The sequence below is a fragment of the Prionailurus bengalensis genome, chromosome B4 (genome assembly GCF_016509475.1).
Source record: "Prionailurus bengalensis isolate Pbe53 chromosome B4, Fcat_Pben_1.1_paternal_pri, whole genome shotgun sequence".
NCBI lineage: Eukaryota > Metazoa > Chordata > Mammalia > Carnivora > Felidae > Prionailurus > Prionailurus bengalensis.
The window spans coordinates 79,683,630-79,696,704 of NC_057358.1; the positions used below are offsets into that span (position 1 = coordinate 79,683,630).

Consider the following 13,075-nt stretch of genomic DNA (forward strand, 5'->3'; position numbering starts at 1 on the left):
AAACAAAACATGTCTAATGAGTTTCAAAAAGGCCCACATCTGCTAGACTATTCCAAAGCACTAAACAGCATACTTACAAATCATACAAGGTTGTTCGTTCTCTACTACAAAGCAACAGAACCAACTGACAAATTAACAAGTTCAAAATGGACTACCAAAAAATCTTTCTAAAATTATAAACTAACAGCTCATATAGAAATAGACACAGTGGAAATTTAAACATAACGATACACAGGGTAATCAAGCAGTTCAAGATAGTTCCTCCTTTGTTACCTTCAAGGACTCATTTTCAGAATCCTATGAATGCTCCCTAACAACTAGTATTACTTACATTAAACATTCAGAAATGGCCCCATCCATTCATCATAAAGAGAATAAAGAGCTGAAACCAAGCTTAGCAGGTACTGAATGCCTTTCAGCTCAGCTATAAACAAGCTAAAAAGTTTAGACAGGCACCCAAACAGAGCTCTATGGGCTCCATTTCCTTATGATATTAAAAAGAAAGAAATTATATACAAACAGTTCTCCTCCAAGAACATAACTTTGGATACTAAGTTTCTGACTCTAAGATAATTTAACTGCCGCCAAGCAAAAAGTACAAACACCAAAGATCTCTACCACAGCAGTCTCAACATTTGATTCTCCATAGGATACTCGGTGCTACTGTGATTTGCATTACATCTAGAAAAATGATTTAAGGAAAAAATGCCAATAAACATATGAACTGTGAGACTATAATACATGTTATGTGAACCTCAGAAAACAAAGACTCAAGTTTTACTAGGCAGTAGATTATTTAGGAATTGAAATTTCTGTTCATAAATTCTGAGTTTGTTTTCCACTGTGTTATTTAGCATAAAAACAGTTTAGCATATATTATTCCACTAGTACGTAAACTAACTGCCCCAAAAGGACAATATAGAAAGCACATACATCATTACAATCTTAAACTAACTTGCCTTACTGTTTTATATCTGGGTAAAAACACAAAGCGTAAAGCACTTTGCTAACTAACAGACTGGAAAACAGAGGTACAGAGTTATAAAAAAATGGGCAAAAGATGAGTCAAGAGGTTGAGGTTGGCCTGAATCCTAGTTACCTATTCTCACACACCTGAAAGAAGATATAAAAATTGACAGCACATCTTTTTAGTACTCCTGAAAGTTATATGACAACTTGTATATTACATAACTACTTCCAACTGAATTGTGTCTTTCCAAAAGTTTACACACAGTAGGTGTTTCTTACATGTTTATTATATACGTGAATGCCCAGAAATATGAATTTGAGGGATTATAAGTTCTTGGAGCATTGTTTTTGTCTAGGGAAATTAAATAATGTTATAGTTTTAACATTAAGTATATTTTATTATAAATTTTTTCAATTTACAATCCAGTTCTAGTGTATGTCAAGGATTGGCAAACTTCAGTCTGTGGGCCAAAGCCAGCCTGCCACCTGTTTTTGTATGGCCCACAAGCTAAGAATGGTTTTTACATTTTTAAATGGTTGAAAAAAAGCATAAAAAAAGTATTTCAGAACACATAAAAATTATATGAAGTTTGGGGTACCAGGGTGGCTCAGTTGGTTAAACGTTTGACTTTGGCTCAGGTCATGATCTCATGGTTTGTGGGTTCGAGCCCCACATTGGGCTCTGTGCTGACAGCTCAGAGCCTGGGAGCCTGCTTCAGGTTGTGTGTCTCCCTCTCTCTGCCCCTCCCCTGCTTGTGCTCTGTCTCTCTTTCTCTCTTAAAAATAAACATTAAAATAATCATCATAATTAAACAATACATGACGTTCAAATTTTAGTGTCCATAAAAAAAAGTTTGAAGGGCAAACAACCAAGCTTATCCTTTGCATGTTGTCTATGGCTACTTTCGTGCTACAATGGCAGAGTTGAGTACTTACAACACAGACCTCACGCCTGCAGAGCCTAACATATTTACTCTCTGGTCTTAGTTTGCAAACTCTTGATATTCATAAATAACTATTATTAATTAAAGTACATGCTTAATTAGGAGATCCCAATTATAAGAAATGTCAGAGTATATGTGTTAATTAATAAGAACTTTTATAATGTGACTATTCAACCAATTCCTTTTTATTTGACTACAAATTTTAGAAATTAGGTTTTCTTTCTTTTTTTTTTTTTTTTTTAAGTAATCTCTACACCCAACATGGAGCTCAGATTCACAACTCCAAGATCAAGAGTCCTATGCTCTTCTGCTTGAGTCAGCCAGGCACCCCAGAAATTAGGTTTTCTTAAAATAAGATTAATTAATCTAGCTCTATAGTTCTCAATCTTTAGCATATTCACCTGGGCACCTTGAAAAATGCTGATTCCTATGCCTCCTGGATTCTCTTGGCTTTGGGACCCAAGAATCTACACTTAAAAAAACACCCTGGGTAATTCCAATGCAAATGGTCAGTAACCCAGCATTTGAGAGGCACTAAAGTGGTTGGAAAGTTTAGTTCTTCCACATAGTAAACGCGTGTATTTTTCCAGTTTGGTACTATCAGACAGCAGTTCTCAAAGTGGGGTGCAGGGATGCCCATAGATCCCTGAAACCCTTTCAGAGGGCCGTTCAAGTCATAGATGGGTAAACCATCTGTTTAAAGGGCAAGATAGGCTAATTCATTTTAACGTAATAAGGTATTAAAAGTTCACAGATGTGATTTTAGATTCTACACAACAGCTAACCTTTAAGAAACTACCACATTTTGGATTCTGGTATAGTATCAAGGAAAGACTATCTACAACTATCTGAAAAGAATCTTTCCTTTTCCTATCAAGTATCAGTGTGAGCCCAGGTTATCCTCATATACTTCAACCAAAACAACATAGTGTAACAGACTGGATGCAGAAGCAGATATAAGAATCCAGCTGGTTTGTTTTTTTTTTTAATGTTTATTTATTTTTGAGACAGAGAGAGACAGAGCATGAACGGGGGAGGGGCAGAGAGAGAGGGAGACACAGAATCGGAAACAGGCTCCAGGCTCTGAGCCATCAGCACAGAGCCCGACGCGGGGCTCGAACTCACGGACCATGAGATCATGACCTGAGCCGAAGTCGGACGCTTAACCGACCGAGCCACCCAGGCGCCCCAGAATCCAGCTGTTTTCTATTAAGCCAGATGTTAAAGAGATCTGAAGCCCTTCCCCTAATTTTTTTTGACACTATAATACAGTTATTTATGCTATCATTTTAAAGTAATATTTTTTCACAGTGCCTGGATGACTCAGTTGGTTGAATGCCCAACTCCTGATTTCGGATCAGGTCATGGTCCCAGGGTAATGGGATGGAGCTTCTCACAGGACTCCGTGCTGAGCATGGGGCCTGCCTGGGATTCTCCCTCCTCTCTGCCTCTCCCGCCCTCCACTCTCTCATGCACTCTCTCTCTAAAAATAAACAAATAAAACACATTTAAAAATAAAATAAAATAAATATTTTTTCAACTGCTCCATTTTAATTTCTAGTATGTTCAATATCAATAGATATAACCAAGACAAACCAAAGCCCTTTGGAGTCCCCAAAAATTGTAGAGTATAAAGGGATAGGTACTGAGACCAAAAGCAGTTTGAAACCCATTGCTTTACGAAATACACAGGCAGTAGAATACCCTGGACTGATCAAAGAGAAGGTTAAAATTAATTTCTGGATTTCGAGCTCTGACATGCAGGGACAGGTTTCAAAAAAAGGAGCCAGCTTAAATAGACCAAATAGTTTTGTAGCAAATGACTGAAAACAGATGGGAGTGAGAATTAGGCTGAATCATAAGTTAGGCAACACATGGCCAAAGCTTAAAACCTATCTGAAAGCAGCTTCATATAGGCAACTACTTGACTAGAATTTTTTTTTTTTTTAAGTCTCTCTAGGCTTTTGGAGGATTCAAGGAACTATTCTGAGCTATCCTCAGAAAAGTTAATAAAGCAAAGACAAAGAAGCAACAACTTGCTAAGCAGGAAGCAGAGTTAGAAATAACTAGAGAACATTATACCTATTTATGTTTGGCTTCAATATGCATTTTAGGAGTCGAAAAATTCCTGGAAAATGGTAAGCTGTCAAAAATCTAATGTTGGGGGCGCCTGGGTGGCTCAGTTGGTTAAGCATCTGACTTCGGCTCAGGTCATGATCTCACAGCTTGTGAGTTCGAGCCCCGCGTCAGGCTCTGTGCTGACAGTTTGGAGCCTGGAGCCTGCTTCAGATTCTGTGTCTCCCTCTCTCTCTCTCTCTCTCTGCCCCTCCCCCACTCACACTCTGTCTCTCTCTCAAAAAATAAATAAACAGGGGCGCCTGGGTGGCGCAGTCGGTTAAGCGTCCGACTTCAGCCAGGTCACGATCTCGCGGTCCGAGAGTTCGAGCCCCGCGTCAGGCTCTGGGCTGATGGCTCGGAGCCTGGAGCCTGTTTCCGATTCTGTGTCTCCCTCTCTCTCTGCCCCTCCCCCGTTCATGCTCTGTCTCTCTCTGTCCCAAAAATAAATAAACGTTGAAAAAAAAAATTAAAAAAAAATAAATAAACATTAAAAACAAATTTTTTTAAATCTAATGTTGTGTTTTGTGTTTTTTCCTACTCATTTTCAGATAAAGTATCATCACTAAAACAATAAACCAACACCAGTCAACCCCAAAACACTAATCTTTTAACTTTTTTTAATGTTTTTTTAATGTTTATTTATTTTTGGGAGAGAGAGAGAGAGAGAGAGAGAGAGAGAGGGAGAGTTCAAGTGGGGTAGGGACAGAGAGAGAGGAGACACAGAATCTGAAGCAGGCTCCAGGCTCTGAGCTGTCAGTGCAGAGCCTGATGCAGGGCTGGAACCCAGGAACCACAACATCATGACCTGAGCCAAAGTCAAACACTTAATTGAGTCACCCAGGAGCCCCCAAATACTAATCTTTAAGGATAAATTTAACATCTTCATGAACTTACTATTTTTTTTATGGACTTAATTTAAACAGACTGCAAACAACAACAAACCTGATAGACTTTAACATTAAACTCCAGTATGAGGTTGGTCCTAGATAAGAAATTGCTACAGTTATCTCATGATGACAATCATGGCAATGGTTAGAAACTGTCGGGGGGGGGGGGGGGGCACGGGTATCTATTTTCTAAGACTGTCCACAGACTGGCAACACAGTGATCTGTTTGGGGTATTCTAATGCTCACTGATTGGCTTTCAACAGTCCCAAACACAGATGTATAAAATATCAGCAAACTACTGCTTGCCCAAAACTTAAAACAATAAAGAAAATGGTGCTACAGGAGACAAGTTAGTATCAGAAATACCAGAAAAACCATGTTAAATAAAACCAACATGGTGTCACTCAAGTTTGATAAAGCTTAAATAAACATTACTGGCAAGAAACTTGGTGCCAACACAAATCATTTATAGCAGTCATATGTTCTATCCAATAAGTCATCCTGTTTTTATAATATAGTCAGGCATATTCCTATTCAAAAAGAATGATTACACTCTATTTTTTAATGTGAAAAAAAAGTAATTTTTCTACCACATTGTAAATTTTAAGCCCCAAATACAGTATGACCAATTTAGCATATAAATCTCCTTTGTCCATTATGTCAGCAAAAAGCACTATACCAGATAAGAAGATATTAATAGGTAATTCTACTCAAAACAAGTTGGATTTTGTGAGAAGGTGGGGCTATGTCAAAACAATGTCCCACAGAGGCCCAAGCCACAAGCTCACAAAAAGTGACTTTTTAAGCTAAATCATGGCTCTTGTTAGACCTTCATAAATTGACATTTATTAAGGATAAATGCAGTACTGAATAGAAAAGGGAAACCTTTTTTTATTAACTAAACTCTACCTCCAACGTGGAGCTCGAACTCATAACCCCAAGACCAAGAGTCTCATGCTCTACAACTGAGCCAGCCAGGTACCCCCAGAAGAGAAATTCTATACATGCTCGGGTTTCAAATATATGAGAACATTTAGAATTAAAATCACCAAAAAATGAGAAAAAGCTAACAAAGTGAAGTTGTGAGTCTCTAATGAGTTTTGTTCTCCTACTAAGTGTTCTTATACCCTTCACAATACTAATGTAGTAACTCACAGTTGCCTTAGTTGGGAATCTTTCCTAGGTGTCTGCTTACAAAGCTTTAAAAACTACATAACAAACTGGTCTTTTCATAAAATTTTTCCTGAAATATAACACTCATCCTTCCTCTCTAAGGAAGCCAAGCAGTATACATTTACTTTCAAAACTAAACTGAATCTTCTTCATTGTATACAGGCAGTGGGTATATTCTTCAAATCCTTCCCCCACCAAAAAAAGTTTCTAAACAAAAGGATAAACAAGAGAAGGAAAGGAAACAAAATACTATGACTTAAGGAAAGAAAAAAAAAAAAAATTCTTTCAATACAAAGTGTCCACCAGGGAAATTTTGGAAAGAAAGTATCATGATGAAATATTTAAAGACATGAAATGACCCCAATGCAAAATATTTGTTGTTGTTGTTGACTTTTGTGTTTTGGGTTTTTGTTTTGTTTTGTTTTGTTTTCTGGTGTTTTTGCTCAAAGGAGTTATTTCTTCTCATTTATGTTCCTTACTTTTTGTTTAGCCATTCCCACTGGGTCAGTAGAACCATTTCAATTTCATTTTCTTTACACTCTATTTTTCTTCCTCATTCTTCAACATAAGTTCTTTGATCTGAGTTTCTATTTATGAATGTGTGGACTGGAAAGGACTTTGAGGGGTCGTCAAGTCCATCGTTCTGCTTTCCAGGAGAATTCGTAACTAAACAATCTCAGATGGATGAGAAGCTATCAAAAGAAGATGCATCCTGTCCCTAATGGCATGCTACTTTATTCTGCACAGACATTTCCATTCACAATTTGCAATTTTCTAAAAGTGAAAGTAAAAATTAAAACCCCAAAAGAGGAAGGTGCTTTAAAAAATGCATTTATCAGCTAAAACTGCTCAAACATAAATTCAACTATCAGGTCTAAAATTAACACACAGGAAAGTAATGTTGGCTGCCAACATCGTCTTTAGTCCCTAGAGAGATGTCTTCTGATTTCTGGCTTATTGCTAGCACAATTTTACCTACAGCACAGAACATGGCAAACTTAGGCCACCACATCAATAAACTGTAATTATAAATGTCAATTTTGTGTGTGTGTGTGTGTGTGTGTGTGTGTGTTTTCTTACAGGTGGTATAGGTTTTTATTCCAAACAGAAAATGAAAACTTAGGTCTAATTTGGAGGTATCAATATTATGGGGCAGCTACAATATAACTGTTACATGGGCAAAAGTTTAATTTTTTAATATGTAACTTAAAATGTCGAGGGAATGGGGCGCCTGGGTGGCTCAGTTGGTTAGGCGTCCAACTGACTCTTGATTTCGGTTCAGGTCATGATCTCACAGTCCTGGGACCAAGCCCTACGTTGGACTCAGCGCAGAGTGTGAAGCCTGCTTGGGATTTTCTCTCTCTTTCTTTTTCTCTCTCAAAAATAAATACTTAAAAATAAATAAATGAATAAATGAATAAAATGTTGAGGGAATGACATTTCTTCTTAAAAGTTTCTTTTTTTTCCTTCCTAAAAGTTTCTAAAACAGAATTTCACCTGATGACAAAAAACATCCACCTATGAAGAAACACTGTTAATCATTCTAGAATTGTTTAAAAAATAAAGAGAAAGTTAAAAAAAAAATAATAAAGCAGGACCAGCAATGTTGGAAATGGGAGGAAAATTACAGCTAAAAAATAGGGGAATTATTATTTTTTAATGTTTATTTATTTTTGAGAGAGAGAGACAGAGCATGAGCAGGGGAGGGGAAGAGAGAGAGGGAGACATAGAATTCGAAGAAGGCTCCAGGCTCTGAGTTGCCAGCACAGAGCCTGATGTGGGGCTCGAACCCACGAATGGTGAGATCATGACCCAAGCCGAAGTCGGACGTTCAACCGACTCAGCCACCCAGGCGCCCCCAAAATAGGGGAATTATTAAATAGATGGCTTATGAACAACCGGCAAGTAATGTAGTGATCTATAAACACTAGTGTAACATAGCTAGGTAGCAACTAATGTCTAACTTCATTTCTTTTTTCTTTTTTTTTTTTTAATGTTTATTTTTGAGAGATGAGAGAGGGAGAGAACGTGAGCAGGGAGCGGGCAGAGAGAGGGAGACATAGAATCCAAATCAGGCTCCCGGCTCTGAGCTGTCAGCACAGAGCCCAATGTGGGGCTCGAAATCAAGAACTAAACCCTGAGATCATGACCTGAGCTGAAGTCGGACGCTTAATTGAGCCCAGGAGCCCCTAACTTCATTTCATTTTTTAACAGGTCACTAGCCTAGGAGCTCAGGGATAGGTCAGAGACAATATATTTAGATTTCAACAAGATACCTCTTTATATTTCACAGGAAATGTAGGTTAAGAACATAAAACAGTAGGTGGATTCACAATTGAGTTTTACCCGAAAGGTTGATTAATGGAGTGCTGATTTACAGAGCATCACTCCACTCTTACTTATTTTTACCAGTGACCTAAAACAAACACATAGGGGTCATGTTTATGTCTTGTTTATCAAATTTATCTATCAATGATACAAATATGAGAATATGACATGAGGAATGGCCAAGAGGCTAAATAACATTATTAAGCTAAAACAATAAACACAAACTAACAAGATGACAATAACAAGGATAAATGTAAGGTCATCAATTACATGTAAAAAATTACACAAATTAATGCAATCTTAGACCTTAAGAACAGAGGTACCAAGTGCAGCAGAAAAGAGGCCATACTCTCCCTTGTACTATGTATTGATCAGATTATACCTGAGATGTCATTATTTCAGTTCTAGATAAGAAACCCTAAAGATTCAGGCAACCGAGTTGATGAGGAACGTGAACTTTATTAAAAATGGTCATTTGAGGAATGGCTGACATAACTTGGAATATCTACCCCAGTAAGAGAAGCCTCTCTTCATGGGACATAACCGTCCTCAAATATTTGAAGGGCTACCATGTTGACAAATAATTAGGTTTATTTATTGTAGCTGCAAATGGCAGAACTACAGAGCTTCAGCACAATGTAAAGAATGTTCTAGAAGTAGACCTCCAATAATGGGATAGGGTATCTGTGAAGTGGGGACCTCTTCCTTATAACATTGGGAAGTGAAAAGACCCAAGTACCAGGGATTCCAAATATAATGTATTTTCACATTTCATGAATATATTGATCCCCAAAGAAGCCTGCTGCAGGAAGACAACATTCAAAAACCAGATGCTTAAAAATTGTTTTCCTTGACATGTTTCTAAATAGGTGGAAGACCTTTTCTCTTTTTTAAAGTTTATTTATTTTTTTTTAGTATTCTCTCTCTACATCCAACATGGGGCTCGAACTCATGACCCCAAGATCAAAAGTTGCAAGCTACACCGACTGAGCCAGCCAGGTACCCCGATGGAAGACTTTTTCATGAACTCTAAAATCATAATACCATTTTCAGAGAAACCAACAACAAAAGAAATTAATGCTTCTTCTTTCTTAATGAATGCTGCATTTGTTTTTCTCAAAGAAACAACATCTGCATCTTAACTTTAGTACCTTTATCAAGGGATAAGGGACAATTATATGCCAGCGTGCCAACTAGTCTCAAGAAGAGAGCTGTCTTTGTTATGCATGTACAAGGCAACGCTATTTGCTCCACCTAAAACTTCCTTGCAAGGAGAAGACTCCTCCTTATCAGGCGTGGATGAGGCTGCTTGAACACTGACTCCCTCCTACTGAAGCCTAGGAAAAACTCCGTCTTGACATGTACAAAACAGTAACTTGTGAGAACTTCAGAGCAGCTGTGTTCAGGCAGAGCCAGGGACTTTACTTGAGGCAAAGCAGTATAGCTTAAGAGTTGGTTGAAAAAAACAATTTTCATTTTGGAAGTGGGAGAGGAAAGAGAAAGGAGGTACAAGAGCAGTATCCGTGAACATTTAAAAGCAATGGTAAACCAAAATGCTTAAAAATTACAACACTGAAACTCTCACAGGATGTAACCTTTGATCCACAAGCTTAAAGATGAGGAATATTAGCACTCTCTAGCTTTCTGCTAGGTGTTAACACTAATGAAGGAAAAAAGAATCTTGCATTTAATAGTGCCCAAGTTAAAGCCATCACAAATTCTAGGATGGGAGAATAAAACAAGGGACTTTGCTTCTTCACTGTATATTTTTTTGTGCTGCTGTCAGGCAAACCGCAAAAATGTCTGAATGCCCAATAGAACTGCTGTAAATGTGAAATACTGGAACCCAATTCAGTAATTAATGCCAAAGTGTCAGTAATTAATTAGTCTTAATGTGTTGTAGGGGCAACTTTCTGGCCAGGAGAAAAAGCTTCAAATGGTCCCTGAAAACCGAAGGTTAATACAAAGCAACACACTCCAGCTTCTCTTTATGTAACAGCTTTACCGGCATTTCAGACATTATTTTGCTTCTCAAAAGTAAAAGAAGAGAAGGATGGAAAAGACAAATCTATGCAATAGAAAAGAAGTTATTAATTAATTGGCTGCGTTGGTTCAATCCATTATTAAATACACAACTATCAAACAAAGGGCAAAGGCTTGTCCCTTTGCTGTACAGAATTAAGAACTGGTAAGACTACTTAGTATAGCTGCCAAACTTTTCTTTAGCTTCTTTTCTTACAGACATGTTACATTTCGCAATAGTCTCCACTTACCTTACATCCTCCATGTTTAAGTACAAATTGTGTTTGATTTCCTCAACACTTGCCCTAAGATATTATGACATATCTTTAGCTTCTGAGTCTAGACACAAAGGAAGAAACTGAATTTTTTTCACTTTCCTGAAATACATGTCCATCTTATTTACACCGTTTAAAATATATAAGCTAATGAAAACTACCTACAGCCATCCATTTAACAACTCTTCAAGAATATAAGTGGATACGACATTTAACAAAACAAACTTCAATTGAGTATATTTTTCTGTGCTTACAAGAACTGTAAAGACCGATGTCTTTATAAGAATTACTTTACTTATACTACTGCAAAGTTTTTAAACATAAGAATCAAGCGAGCTTGCCCAGAAAGCTCTGCAGACCCCCACAACCCTACACTTACTAGGACACAACCTTCGGAGATACTAAAATACTCCTCTATTAAGTAGAAAACAAACTTTTAAAGTTAGGAAAGTAGCAACGCGGCAATCTGGGTAGGAGGTGCCCTGGGTAGTAAACACCCCAGTCAGAGAACATAACAAGCAATTCGGAGCAACATATGACTCCCAATGGGGCTCCAACTTGGGCTGCTTAAGTCCCAAGCCCCCATCCCTGAGTTTAGGAAGATAGGAGTGTAGGAAAAGGAAGAGAGAGAGAAAGGAAATCACAATAGAAGTGATGAAATTGTTCTATTTTTCTCCTCCTGTACCCCTATCCCACCATTCTTGCAAGCTGGTCACCAGACTAGGTGCCCTATACACCAAAAGCCCCGAATCAATATCCTAGGCTGCTTCTGACACCTAGGCGAAAAACGTATCTATCAGCTGTCTCGTTTCCAAACACCACCTCCTTTACCCCCTCTGTATTCCTACACCCTTCTCAAAACCGATGCTTTTTGACTACTAAGTCCACCCCTATTAACTTCCTAAACTCATTCACTGAATCTTCTCCAAATTCAGACTTTCTCTCTGAAATCCTGTCCCTATGCTTTTTCATAATGCTGTCGAAATGCCAGGACTCCCGTTTCCAATGATTTACTCCTACCTATCTTTCCAACCAAACCCAGTGCCATGTTTTCACCTACTCTCCCTACCTCCTGCCTATTACCCCTGGCTCTTCCAATGCCAAGCTCCTAACACCACTCTTTGATAAGCCTGGGTCTTCAACCAATTTAGTACCCTTCCCCTTCCTCCCGTTCCACTCCATCCCCTGATCCTCCCATTAGGCTCTACCAGACTTTCATTCCCTCAGGATTCAACTCCCCTCTCCTTGCCACGCCCTGTGCCCCCCGGGGCTACTTACCCCAAGTTCTCCCCACACTTCAGGCCTCTGGCCCCGCCTTCCCCCCCAAAGGAAGGAGGCGGTAGGAGGGAGAGAAGAGGGGCGGCACTCCGCAAGGTAAGGACGATCTCTCATTAGTGTTCATCGCCGCCAATCGTAGCTTCCTTCTCTTTTATTGGCCGGCGTTAGCCCATGCCCCACCCACTTCCTCAGACTGGGCCCGGCCACCGCCTCAGCGCCCCCGTCCAACACAGACTGGGAGGGGAGACCCCGGCCTGGGACACTGGGACTGGCCAGAGTTGAAAGGGAGACTCTGCCAGATCATGGACTAGTTAATGTTAAAAGAACTCACCCGCTGGTAGCTCCGTCGCCTCCCGCCCGCCCGCGTTCGGTCCCACAATCTGTCTCCAGCTCCTTCTTTCCCCCCTCAGCGGAGCAGATACTTTCTTCTCGTCCGGCCAGGGGCTCTCACCTCTCGCGAGATGTGGGGGGTGCTGGGGGAGGAAGGGCGAGATCCGTAGGACCTAAGTTGGAAAGGGGCCGAAAGGCGGGGCTCCGGAAAAAAGAAGGGGCCGGGCTTTCGGTGCGTCGGGCTCGACTGGGGAGAGAGGCTGAGCGAATTCGGTACACACAGGTTACACGTGTTTGGCTGTGGAATATAGGGGTAAAACGAAAGGGAAAGGGAATCCTTCCAGATGCTTGTAGTGGTGGAGATCCAAAAGGTAGCGTGAAGGGGCGCCTGGTAGAAGAGGATGCGATTCTTGATCTTAAGGTCATGAGTTCAAGCCCCACCTGGGGTATAGCGAGCCCTTAAATAAATAAACTCAAAAGTGTATATTCAAGTAAACATTATAGGGAATGCGATTATTTAAAAGGAGCGCACTTTGGTTTCCCCTCCCTTGGCCGCTAAAGGAGCACACTTGAATAACAAGAGTTTTGGGGTACCTGGGTGGCTCAGTTGATTCAGCATCAGACTCTTGATTTGGGCTATGAGCTCCAGCCGAGAGACGGAGCCTGACTGGGATTCTCTCTCTCTCTCTCTCTCTCTCTCTCTCTCTCTCTCTCTCTCTCTCTCAAAATAAATAAACGTGAAAAAAAAAA

At 39.6% G+C, this 13,075-nt stretch overlaps 1 protein-coding gene across 4 annotated transcripts in view; it reads right to left on the bottom strand.

Moving 5' to 3' along the window:
- The window catches only part of ATF7 (activating transcription factor 7), an 86,204-nt gene extending 73,734 nt beyond the window's left edge, over positions 1-12,470 (bottom strand). For 2 of the 4 annotated variants that reach the window (XM_043564078.1, XM_043564074.1), the window contains exon 1: positions 12,327-12,470. The gene's annotated coding sequence lies outside the window, so the exon portion shown is untranslated. The other 2 variants (XM_043564076.1, XM_043564075.1) reach the window with 2 other exon arrangements.
- Between the last annotated feature and the right edge of the window lie 605 nt (positions 12,471-13,075).